Genomic DNA, 12,124 nt, shown 5'->3' on the forward strand with positions numbered 1-12,124 from the left:
GGGAGCCCCCGGACAAGGTCCGAATGCCTTTCCCCATTCAGTAGGATTATCCCTTTTGAATTGTTGGGGGCGAAAGAAAAAAAGCTACAGCTAGCGAACCCTGCCTGACAACACCGAAGGAATTTTTCCCAGGGATCGGCCGAAAGCTGACTCACATTTAAAGACTTGCCCAAAGTGGTCATGCCCCTCTGAGCAAATACCACAGGCATGTAAAACCTCGCTCCCCGCGGCCTCCGGCGGCCGCCCATTGGAGCGGCGCGGCGCCTCTTGGGCCGCGCTCAGCCAATCGCAGCGCCGCGGCGCCGGGTTGCTAACCGGGCTGCGGGTCCGCGGCAGGCGCGGGCCGGGAGCTGTCACCGCTTGTTTCCTGTCCCGGGGGCGGGCGTGCTGCGGGTGGGAGGCCCTGACTGTTTGTTTAGGCAGGTAAGGGGAAGAAAAGGATCCAAGGCGGAGCCACCTACCCGGGAGGCTGCCGTAGGGCCTGGGAGAGTGCGGGCTACAGGCCGGCTGGGGTGCATTCCTGGGCTGCCGCCCCGCGCTTCCTCCCCCACCCCACCCCCATCCCCGGCCTGGGCGACCCCTCCGATGTCAGGATGCTTGCAAGCCCCGCACCCATTAGTCATTCCGTTACACCAACAATGCCCCAGAGGGCAAGCGGGCAGGGCATCACTCCTAAGAAAGGAAAAGGTTTTGGCCTGGCCAGTGCCAGATCCACAAATCAGCGTGCCATTTTCAGTTGAGACAAGGATCCCTCTCTCTGTAGCCTAGGCTGACCAGGATCTTAGTAGAGAGCTCAGGACAGGGCCCGGAATTTGTGAGGGATTTTTCTGCCCTGGCCTCCAAAGTGCACGGAGGATTATAGGCATGAGCCACCGTGCCCAGCACAACTGTAGCTCTGGTCTTTGTCAACTTAAATGTGTTTTTTTGTTTTGTTTTGTTTTGTTTTGTTTTGGGTTTGCTGTTGGTTTTGAGATGGTGCCTCATGTAGCTCAGGCTGGCCTTCAACTTGCTGAGGATGACCCTGAACTCAGATCCTCCAGCCTCCACCTTCTAATTGCTAGGATTGCGGGAGTGCACCAACCACACTTGGTTTTATGCAGTGCTGGGGATGGAACCCAGGGCCTCCCGCATGCCAAGCAAGCACTCCACTGCTGACCTAGAGCTTCCAGCCCTTATTCGCTCATCTCTAAAATGAGATGTGTAGGCTGACCGCCTTTCCAGTCCCTGGCTCAAAGTCTGGTTCTTATCTGGAGTATGAGAGAAACGCTGAGGTTTGATTGTAGTTCTTCCGATTTCCCATGGAACAGCCCAAGTGCTTTTTTATTTGGCGCATGGCATCTAGCCATTGACTCAAAGCTGGGTGTCCTCTCTTCCCTTCCAACCTTCCCTCTCTCCAGCTGGATGCTTCAAATCCCTTCTCCTCCTCCAGCTTCTTCCTGCTACTGGTTTTTACACCACCTGTCCATCACTTAGACCCTCCACTTCACCTTGTCCGTCTCTCATTCTCCAGGTCTCTGCAGACATGGCCCATGCTCTCTGCACCCTAATTTTACCTAGGGCTCTCTGCTGTTTTTTCTGTGACGCTCTGAAGTTCTCAGTCACATGTATATCCCAAACTGCAATTGTAATTTCTTCTGTTAGACAAGACAGAGGCCACTTCTGCCTTAGTTTGTATCACCTCTTCAGTTCCTAGCACTGGAGAAGTGTTAGGTTGAAGTTATTTCAGACAAAAAGCCTCAGAGAAGTAAAGAATGTACCTATTTCACAGGTGAGCCTATGGAAGCTTAGGGGACTAGGCAAGGGGCACTAGAATCTGGCTCTGCTCTCTTGCATCTGTTAGAAAATTAGACGATTGAATAATGGACCTCAGGGATCACAATTAAATGCTCTCACAAATGCCTGTCTCGTGTAGGTAAGATGACTTTGTCCCTGCCATCCAAGGGCCTTTCCAGACCGAAGAAAGGTCCGTGTATTCATTCAGCAGATATGGTGGAGCATCTAACATGAGCTGAGCGTCCCAGGGGTAAATGAACTTCTACAGAGAGGACCTTACAGAGAAGTGTGAGACTAGAGAACACTTGCCGTCCACGGCCTCCCTTTAAGCCAGCCATCTATCCAGGTATTTTGGTCATTTTCACGCCTCATCTGAAGTAAGCTTAGCTTGTTCTTTTTCTTAGACTAAAAGATGGGTTCCCCAATTCTCTCTCTCTCTCTCTCTCTCTCTCTCTCTGTGTGTGTGTGTGTGTGTGTGTGTGTGTGTGTGTAAATCATAGCCAGTTTGGGGCCAGCCTGGGCTACATGAGACCCTGTTTTAAAAAACAAAAATCAAGTATATCATTGCTGTTCTTTAGATTAGCAATGAGGTGTGAGAGGCAACCATGGCTGTTTCTACAGATGGGTGCTCAGGCAAGCAAGTTTTATACATGGCGAGAGACTTTTCTGGGTACCGTTCTCTTAGCCAGGATCTAGAAGCTAGATGACAGTAGAAGGGGTTTTCTTTGGACTGCCAGCTCACAAATAGTGACACAGAGACTTATATGAAAGCTTGGCCTTAGCTTGTCCCGCTTGCTCTTATAGCTTAAATTAACCCATTTATTTTTAATCTATATTCTGTTGCATGGCTTGTTACCTCATCTCTCTGTACTGCCCATGCTGCTTCCTCCCTATCTGATTGGCGACTCCACCTTCTTCCCAGAGTTCTCTCTCTGCCCGGAAGTCCCACCTATACCTCCTGCCTAGCTATTGGCCATTCCGCTTTTTACTACACCAACCACAGCAAGACTTTTTCACTCAGTGCACAAACATCCCACAGCAGGTGACCGTCACCCTCAACGCATAGACACACAGACACACTTACACTTACACATTCCGTGACAACCACCAACTAAGTGAAACTGATTTACAAGGGAGGAAAGGAATGGGGGTACCCAGCATGAAGGAAACGCACCTGGCTCTCGTCCTGCCTGAATGCTTTCCTGCAATGAAGAACTGGTCACACTGTTTTCCCCCTTCTCTAGGTCAACTGATGTTTTGGGGCATGTGCTGTGCACATGCGCTATACAATAGGAAACAAAATATCTCTGGTCTCTGGCCTAAGAAGCTTACAGTCCCAGTCTGAGCTGGGTCATTCATACCTGTTATCATACAGTGCTCGGGAGGCTGAGGTGGGAGGACTCAGTTCAAGTCCAGCCTGGGCTACAAAGCAAGACCCTTCCTGGATAATATAATAGAAAGCTAGTGTGGGAAAGACTGGTATAACCATCTACCAGTCCAATTAAACTCCAACCAACCGTACATCCATCTTCACAAACTGAACTAAGCCTTAAAGAATGACTACTTCAGTGTATAAAAATCCCCCGGGGGCAGGAGGGATCTTGCACCGCTAAGGATCTGGAGGAAAGAGATGGAGATGAGAGGCCTCAGAGGCCCAAGGTCCTGCAGAACTGTATAGGATAGGTCCTCCATTATGATCCTAAGAGCAATGGTGACTAATGGAGGTCCCTGGGGTGATGGGAGCCATGAGCCCAAGTGACCCTTGACACACATGCCGCCATATTTGGGCTTCTCTCCTCTTTTCCTAGATCTAGGCCTTGCTTAAGTCTCCATAGCACCAGAACCTCTTCTCACAGATACCAGAACCTCTTCTCAGAAATCAGGTGACCATGCTACAGTTAGGCAGTTAGGCAAGAATAGATAATCCTCATATCAACATTCCCTGCTGGCTGAACAACCCATGAGTAAAGTCCCCTCCCTGCTTGCACCCCCCTTTGCCCCCGTCTATATATGCCTTAAGAGGAACATAAAATTTTGGAGCTTGATCAGACATCCTGTCTTGCTCTCATTCTTTGTGTCTCTTGTCCCTCTCATTCGCCGGCCCTCCCTTCAGGTCCCTGTTGAAGAACCCGCTGGCTGGGGCACTGGGGTGAGGGTTATAGGATCCAGTTTTGGATTCAAAGGTGTGGCTCAGAGGTACAATGCTTCCTAAAAATATATAATTGTGGTTGATATATTGTGCACCCCAATAAACTTATCTGGGGGTCGGAGAACAGAACAGCCACTATATTAAACATAGAGGTTAGGCAATGGTAGCACAAACCTTTAATCCTAGCATTCTGGAGGCAGAGGTCCATACGGATCTCTGTGAGTTCAAGGCTACACTGGAAACAGCCAGGCATGGTGACACACACCTTTAATCCCAGGAAGTGATGGCAGGAAGCAGAAAGGTATATAAGGTGTCAGGACCAGGAACTAGAGGCTTTTAAGTTTTAGGTTTTTAGTAGTAGTTCAGCTGAGATCCATTTGGATGAGGACGCAGAGGCTTCTAGTTTGAGGAAACAGGATCAGCTGAGAAGTTGACGAGGTGAGGTTGGCTGTGGCTTGTTCTGCTTCGCAGATCTTTCAGAATTCACCCCAATATCTGCCTCCGGGTTGTTTTTTTTTTAAATTATTAATAAGACCGTCTAACAATTTGTGTTACACATAATGCCCTGGCGTCTAGCCTCAACAACCCCCCCCCACACACACACACACTCACCACATAAAGTATTTTAAAATCACTACATTTGTCATGAGGCATGGATGAAGCAGGCTGAGAGGCAGAGCAGAGGTCAGCAAACAGGTTAGGAAGGAAGACCTGCTGGGGTCTTGAATCATGAGATGATGGCCGAGAATTCGTCCATACGGAAGGGTCTTCAAAGCCATTTTCCCCATCCTCCATCTCCATCTCCCTCCAGGACAATGTGTGTGCCAGATCAGAAAGCCCAGATCTTTCTCCTGGGACTGAAGGAGATTGGGAAGTATTTGCTGGGCTTATTACTATCTGGAGTTCAGAGTGTCCACGGGCCCAAGGGGCTGTAAGGCTGACCAGTGCAGTAGAGTATCTTGTAACCATTTTCTTAGGAATCTGCCATCATCTTACATTGTCACCTGCTTAGGACACCTGGTGGAAGGTGGCCCAGCCTTTGTCTTAGACTAAGTTCCCAGAAAGAGATAACTCAGGGCCCCTTGAGTGCTCCTTGTGATTATAGTAGAGGTTTGCCACCTGCAGTCTGGACCCTGGGCAAAGCAGGTACAGAGGCTGTGGTGAGTGGGGCATTTTCTGTTTCAAGGGTTCTTCGTGTATAACCCCGGTTCACTGAAGTCTTGCCAGGCTCTTCTCATAGGCTGTGGGCCAATCTTGCTCCTTCCTGCTTATTGTTCCGGAGGAGCCCTAGACATGCCCCTAGTCTGTTTCACTTTCGATTTCCGGGAAGAAACACACACACACACACACACACACACACACACACACACACACACATGTAGAAGTGTAAAAAGGTAGAGGTAGAAAAAGAGGGAGGAAGGAAGGGAAGGAGAGGGAGAGAGAGAGAGAGAGACAGAGAGACAGAGAGGGACAGAGAGAGACAGAGAGACAGAGCGCGCGAGCGAGCTGTCTCAGGGCTGCAGAGAGAACTGATCACCTGCTCTCTGAGTTTGACCTCAGAGATCAGGAGCCTTGCATACAGAAGAGTTGTGTGTCCAGTGTTTTGCAAAGATGACCATCTTTTTAAGGTTCAGCATTTTCCTTGAACCCTTCTACTGACCTCTGGGGGCCATAGCTGCATGGGAAAAGGTGGAACTTGTGGTAGCTCTGAGCCTCAGCAACAATCACAGAGACTTCCCTAAGCCATTTGGGACCAAGTAGCTACACACACACACACACACACACACACACACACACACACACACACACTACGCACGCACGCACGCACGCATGCACGCAAGCACAAGTCCTTGTCTTTCTGACTCTCTGGTTCCCAGTAGTCACGGGGCCCAAGAGAACCTATAGGTTGCATTTATCTCCAGGAACTCCAGGAACTGAACATGCCATCACCCCTCGCTATGCCCGAGGTGTGCATGGAAAAGCAGGGCAATGTATCCCCTTTTTCTACAAACAAAAGCACCTGTTGGAAGCTCTGAGATCCAGACAGCTGCCAGCCACTCATCAGCGCTGCATGCAGCCAAGCATGGCCAGAAGGAGAGGGCAGGGCACCAGAGGGCTGTATCTCTGAGCTATCTACCAGGTCATAAAGCAATTAGCAGAAGGGCTTGGCCCTTCCCACAGTTTCCATTCATGCTTGCTTTCTTCTATTCATTCACCAGGCCAAGGAGTTGGAGGAGTTGGAGGAGTTGCGCAAGGGCAGGGATCAGGGATCATATCGTATTCCCTTGTGTATTCTCACTGCCTTGCCCTGTGCCTGGCCCCAGACTCTCCAGTGAATGGACTCATTCACCCGAGCATTCATTCAACAGGTGCTGAGCCAAGCCCTAGAGGGTGCAAAAAAAGTGAGGCAGCACTGCTGTTAGCCTTCCGGGAACTTAGACTCTAGATGGGTAGACCCAGTGGCTCGGCGGGGATTTCTTGAACTTGACCTGTAGGCCAGGGCTGCACAAGGTACAGCTAAGAAAGAATGAGCAAGCCCCCAAGTCAAACAAGTCACCTGGATCCATTCTTCCAAAGGGAAGTACCCACTCCCCAAATGGAGGTTTTCCCACAGGGCTTTGACTTTGGCCTGGCAGTTCGGACTACACTTTCAGCTCCCTGGGGTCCTATAACCTACCCCCAGGGGTCTGTTTTCTGTTCATGAGGCTGTCGTGGTTAAGGTGGGGAGTTCTCAGTGCCAAGAGGGCTCCCAGTGCCTCTGGAGAGGGAGGTAAGCACTGGTTTTCTAGCCTGCACTCGGAGGGAAGCCTCATCAGGCCTCCACAGGTGAGTGTGGCTCGCATTACGAAACCTTTGCTGTTTCTTCAATCCGCAGAGATACCAGCAAACATCCACAAAGCAAACTCTTCACTCATCCAACCTCCCAGTGGCCACTGAGCTCTTCATCACAGGTGAAGAGCGTGAAAGAACTCCGAGAAGGCAAGTCTTCTCCATCGGCGAGCATAGGATGGCAAGCCAGTGATGCGGCTCTGGGTGTGACAAAGCCAGCCCAGCCCTGGCTTCGGTGCAGCACCCGACTCTAGCGTCTTCTCTTTTTATACCTCACTGGGCCCTTGCACCCAAGCGGCTCTTAAAGAAATCCGAGACCTTCTGTCTCTTGCTCCAAGCCTTGACCTCTAGGCACATCCCACCCTGCTGGGCTGCCACTCAGAGATGGGTCCCTGAAGTCCCCCTTCTGTTTCCTGGGCCCACGGTCTCAGGTCAGCGGTCAGCGGTCAGGTCCTCCGGCCCCATCCTCTCCACACTCCCTTCTTTCGAGTCTTTCAGCCTTGCCAGGCTCCTGCTGTTTTCTCATCTCCAGGCCCCTCACACCGCTTCCTTCCCCCTTTCATCCCTGCCCCCACTGGCTCCCACATCCTGCCCTGGGGCCCTCTGCCTGGCCCCAAGAAGTCTGTCTCCGCATTGTTCTCCACTTCCAACATTAGCATTCTCAAAACCCACATTTGCATTTTCATGGCTCCTGTCCCAGCTAGACAGGGGTACACTTTGATGCATATATATTTTGGAGAGGAGGCTTTCTCCTGCATAGCGGCTAATTTTCCACTTCCATTCAAGTGTATTCTTTGGTTCTGGCCTGATTTACTCAGGGCCAAGACAGGCTTTAGCCAGCACCTTTAGGCTATGCTGAGGCCTATAAGATGACAGAGAGACATCTCGCCTCCTGGGAACTCAGGGAAACAGACGTCTCACTTCCCACGCCTCCCCCGTCCTGCTCAGAACTTCAAAGCTTCCTGCAAGCTCCATCTGCAGCCCATGTTCTTCCCTCCCAGGCCCAAGGGCCTTGGCCTCCAGTATTTCCTAGCACAACTGCAAGGGCTGGAGCCCAAGGTCCCTAGCTCAGCTGATGGACAAAGTCAAGCCTTGATGATCCTAGGAGGATGGGACAGAGGCACACTAGAGAGCCTAGTGCCCCATATGTCCCTGCTTATACCGACACCCACCCACCCCCACCCCTCACCCCCGCAAGCCAGAATGGTTTCTCCTTACTTTAGAGGCTAGAGGAAAGTTACCAGGGGCCTGGAAGCATTCTCATTTAGGGTCTAGGCTTCGAGATAAGTATTTCTATGCCTCTGGGCTACCGAGACTCAGCTGGAACTGAGCAGCCAAGTGCCAAGCAACAAATAGGAATGCCCTGACAGGTCTCCAGAGGTTTTAGGGCAGGCATGTTTTTTTTTAACAGAGATTTAGGGAATTGTGGTTTGCATGGCACAGCTCCTAGGGTTTCATCCCAACTTGAGAGTGATTTACAATTCTAGCCCATTGAGAAACCCTCAACATTCATTTCCACCTACAGCTGAGTTCTTTCATGCAATAGCCCCAAAGAGAATGTTATCCAGATGGTGAGGAGGAGATCTGGGTGCATTCTGGCTGGCATGGGGAAACAGAGTCAGGCAGTTGGAAACTTCTGGGCTCTGCCTCCAGGTAGGGCTGACTCTGGCTGGCAGAACTTCTGCAAGGAAAGCAAAGGAAGACCTTGACTTCCCTGGATTGGTCAGCATGCAATGGCTTGCTTATGAGTCTTCTGTTCTTGACACCATGGAGGAGACTGGGGATGACGCAAAAATGAATAGAAATCGGTCTGAGATATATATACACATATATATGTATATATATATATTCTAGTATAGAATAAATATAGTTATTGCCTATTCATTGTTTGCTTGTTTAGGTCCCCCGCCCCTTTGGGGCGTTATTTATTACTTCTATGTTTGATAGCAAGATCATATCTACATTTTACACGTTAGCAAGAGGCTATAGTTAAAGGATCCAAGTGTTATTGTAATTTGGGGGCGGTCCTGGCAGAGTTGCCTCATAACATTAGAGACATCAAGGTCTCCTCTTGGAGTTCTTGCTCTTGTTAATAAAAGAATTTAATGGCTAGATGTGGCATGCGCACATGCCTTTAATTCCAGCACTCAGGAGGCAGAAGCAGGCAGATCTCTGTGAGTTTGAGGCTATCCTGGTCTACATAGCATGTTCCAGGCCAGTCACGGCTACACAGTGAGAGTATGTCTCAGAAGAAAACAAAAGAACAACAACCATGACAAAAAGAATTAAACAAATTGTTGCATGAATCTTAAAAGTTCTTATTAATAAAATCAAACCTGAGGCCAGTTATTGGGGTGAATTCTGGAATATCAGAGAGACAGAACAAGTTACAGCTAACCTCACCTGGCCAACTTCTCAGCTGATCTTGTTTTCTCAGACTGGAAGTCTCTGTGTCCTCATATCCGGATGGCTCTCAGCTGAACTGTGCTGCTCAAAACCTAAAAGCTTAACCCGCCAAAAGCTTCTAGTTTCTGGTCCTCACGCCTTATATATCTTCCTGCCTTCTACCATCACTCCCTGGGATTAAAGGCTTGCTTTCTGGGATTAAAGGCGTGAGTCACCATGCTTGGCTATATCCTTGAACAGATGGATTTCTGCCTCTGGAATGCTAGGATTAAAGGCGTGTGCTACCACTGCCTAACCTCTATGTTTAATATTGTGGCTGTTCTGTCTCCGATCCCAGATAAGTTTATTAGGGTGCACAATATTTTGGGGAACACAATACCACCACAACAAATTTAAAAAGAAACTTGAGGACAATCTAATTCAAATTTCAAAGAAACAGTCCAGGTTGAGCAAGCTGTAAATCTCAGCAGCTCCCTGGAGGAGGCAAATAGAGACAAGGACAAAAGAAAAGTCATGTTGTTTGAGTTTTGTGTGCATGGCAGCCACGCGATGATGGCAGCCACATGGCAAGGAGGGCAGCTTTGGGAAAAGACTGAAAGCCAAAAGTGTTAGGGGACCCGTGGTCAGAAAAGAAACAGGAGAAAAGGAAGCAATACACTTCTCTGAGTAATTCCGAAAAGAGGCAGGCTCACCAAGCTGCCTGCCTGGGGCTCTAGAAGAGATTACTCTAGTGAGCGGCATTCTGGGAAGGAAAGGGCATCATGTCATTAGAGGGATAATTATTCCTCTGTCTCTTTAGCATAGCTTTAGGTAAACCAGCCTTCTGGCTAGGTGAGTGACCTGCCCAACTGGATTAACTTTTGAATGTTTTGGGTCCCTTGGGCTGTTGGATCTCCTCCCAGGTCAGAGAAATAGAGTTCCCAAGGGGCCTCCACAAAACCCTGATCAAGGGCATTGGCACACAAAGTCACATGGCTAAGAGGCTGTAGCTTTTCCTGGCTCCAAATTACGAGGCTAGGGCAGACTCTAATACCTGGAGACATGAGATAGCAAAGTGGTCTGAGAATGCATGGGAGGGTTCACGTCAGCCTTGGGACTCCAACCTGCTCCAGGAAGACCTATTCTGCTGAAGGGTGGGCAAGTCTCTGGGCATAGGCTGAAACTGCATTGAAGTGTTGAGGAAATCCGGGTTCACTATGGAGTAAGAGACCAGAGTAGGGAAGAGGAGAAAATAGGCTAGGTGCTAGAATGCGGAAAATTCTGGAGACATCCTATATACTTCACTGAAGAGGTTTTGAAAGACAATTATATGAGTTTGAGGCCAGCCTGGTCAGAAGGAGTTCCAGGACAGCCAGGGAAACACGGAGAAACCGTGTCTCGAAAAACCAAAACGGGGCAGGGGCGGGGGGGGGGGTGGGGTGGGAATTATATGAGAAGACAGCTGCTGTTTCAGAAAAGATAGAAGACTGGGCCTTCCACAGTCAATCACTAATTAAGAAAATGCTCTATAGCCAGATCTTCTGGAGGCATGTTCTCAGTTGAGGGTCCCTCCTTTCAGATGATTCTAGCCTGCGTCAAGTTGACAAAACTAGCCAGGACAGCAGAACAGATAAGAAGAGGCACACTTAGGACATTCAGTAAGATGAACCTGAGTGGCTGATAGCATCAAATCTGCCTTCTAACAGAGGTTCCTTGCTTGGCCAAACTCTCATGCCCGCCTGCTTAGCAAGGATCCCCACTTCCCTCCACCCACACACCTGGGACATATGACCAGTGTCCTCATTCACCAGCCCCCAGGAGGTGTCTGGTCCCCTCCCCTGTTCCCATCAAGAATTCTGTGGGTTGGCAAGGTGAGCATCCCCCTGGCCCTTATTGCTTTCTCTGAATGAACCCTGCCCTACTTCAGTCTGTTCCTTGGTTATAAATTTCCACTTTCTCACCTGAATACCATCTCCCTTCCTCATGGCAGAGCTCCATCACCATGGTCCTAGGCTTGCTTCCGTGGTCCTGAATACAATGTTTGCCTATTTATACTTTCAGGAAGGTCAGTGAGCGACTCTTGCTTTTGACACAGCTCCCTGCCTGCCACCCGCCCACCAGAGGCAGAAGGCTCGTACCAGAAGCACTCAGCCAGTCCCTGCGCTCGTTTGTAGGATGATGTCTAGTGTTTCTATTCGACTGCAGTGGACAGCAAATCACACAAAGGAGGTTCAGTAGGCAGGAGCCCTCTGTCGTAATCATTATTGGTGTTTGCCATTTTCCCCACATTCAGGACCGTCTTGAGATCTTGGGCTTAATATTGGTATCAATCATTTCCTCAATCACCCACTCATCCTTTGGCATATTATAGTCATGCTCTTTCCTGGCTGCTGAGAAATAGAGTGGGTGAGGGCCTCGTGCTGCTGACTTCGCTGACCTTTGTCTGACCTTTATGTCCTCCTGCATGTTTTATTGCTGTTAACAATTCCCTATTGAAGAGTCAAGAGCAGGGACCTCCCCCACCCACCCCCCACACCCACCCTTCCAGAAGCTCCAAATACCTGCCCAGCGCTCTCCTCTCCTACTGCACTGTTTTCCATGCAGACTGTCAACCTACAACTTCCCCAGTGGGCAAGTAAAGACCCATGGTCAACAGACAAGAACGCAGTGACATGGTTGGTTCCAGGGCCAGGTTTGGGCTGAGAGAGTGGGGACATGTGGATATGTGGTTATCAACTGGATCCTCTCAGACAGTGTTGAGAGAGGGCTTACTATATTCTAGAAGTTTCCAGCCCTGGCAGTGAAGGGTGAGTGGAGATCATGGAGAAGCAAGGTTGGGCATAGCCATATAGGCACTTACCCTGGGAAGGCAAAGGCTGGGAAGACCAGATCTCAGAATGGCCTTGAATGCACCTTGCACCTGCATCTAAGGTGCCCTTTTCTCAGCTGTGCAGAGAAAGAACAGCCCCTTCCGTGGGTCTAACCTTC

General features: G+C 49.7%; 1 long non-coding RNA gene across 1 annotated transcript; it reads left to right on the top strand.

Moving 5' to 3' along the window:
* Nucleotides 1–319: 319 nt before the first annotated feature.
* LOC128098864 (uncharacterized) lies at nt 320–3,823 on the top strand. Its single transcript, XR_008214362.1, has 2 exons — nt 320–423; nt 1,913–3,823. It is a non-coding gene; the product is annotated as an uncharacterized LOC128098864 (long non-coding RNA).
* The last annotated feature ends 8,301 nt before the right edge of the window (nt 3,824–12,124 follow it).

Source organism: Peromyscus californicus, unplaced genomic scaffold (assembly GCF_007827085.1).
Source record: "Peromyscus californicus insignis strain IS unplaced genomic scaffold, ASM782708v3 Scaffold_6__1_contigs__length_162567912, whole genome shotgun sequence".
NCBI classification, from domain to species: Eukaryota; Metazoa; Chordata; class Mammalia; order Rodentia; family Cricetidae; genus Peromyscus; species Peromyscus californicus.